Below are 964 nucleotides of genomic sequence, written 5' to 3'. Positions count from 1 at the left end.
TTGGACTCCCATTCCTTCTGTTGGGTTCCATTCGGCATTCCCTTTGTGGTCTCCCTGACTTCCTTCAGCTCTTTGTTAATGGATTCCATGAATGCCTTTAGTGATCTTTGTATATTCTCTTCCTTCTCTCTCAATTCCTGTATTACTCTTTGATAAGATTCCTCCCGTTCGTGGGATTCTTGTAGTTCTCTTTGAGTGTTCTCAGCCTGTTCACACCATTCATGTCTTTCTCTTTGAGTATTCTCAAGCTGCTCATGCAAATCCTGTATCAGCTTTTGAGTAGCTTCCTTATGCTTATGATATTCCTGTATAAACTTCTGAAATGCCTCATCTCTCTCCCTGTCACGCTCATACAGAGACCTTTGTATGCTTTCAATCTTTTGATTTATCATGTTTGCCAGCAGTGTTTGTAGAACTATTTGGGAATTCTCCTCTGGATTATTCATTATCTGTTCTGTCCCCTAATTATCAGGATTGGGAATTGAGATACCCGAATTTGCCATTTTTCTTGTGTTTTTCCGGCTTACTCTCCCCATTTGAGATGAAAATAGCACCAGTTTTGTGCTAGAACACTATCTTAAGGCAAGCATCAACCCAAGTCTGAATTTGCACAGTCAATAGTCTACAGATACAATCTAGTTCAACAGATACATCTATTCAACATCAAACAACAATACGTTAATGGGCTACGGACTGCAAAGAATTATTTGGAAGACCAGAAATTATTAGGGTTAGGGAGAGATGTGGGTAAAATAATAGGAATAGATTGATGTGGGGAGGCTCTGGGGGAGTTAACTAAGTCTTAATCTCAAAGCAGGAAATAGGTTGGGTAGGATGAAAGTAGAGAGAGAGAGAGAGAAAAGAAAGGGAACAGGAAACGAAAAGAGACCAGAAAAAATAGAAAGGTAGAAATTAATAAAATTATGTAGAATTGATAACAATCTATTTAGATAAGAACGTGAAT

The sequence above is a fragment of the Dipodomys ordii genome, unplaced genomic scaffold, assembly GCF_000151885.1.
Source record: "Dipodomys ordii isolate 6190 unplaced genomic scaffold, Dord_2.0 Scaffold3, whole genome shotgun sequence".
In the NCBI taxonomy this organism is placed as follows: Eukaryota; Metazoa; Chordata; class Mammalia; order Rodentia; family Heteromyidae; genus Dipodomys; species Dipodomys ordii.
This window is presented reverse-complemented; position numbering follows the sequence as displayed.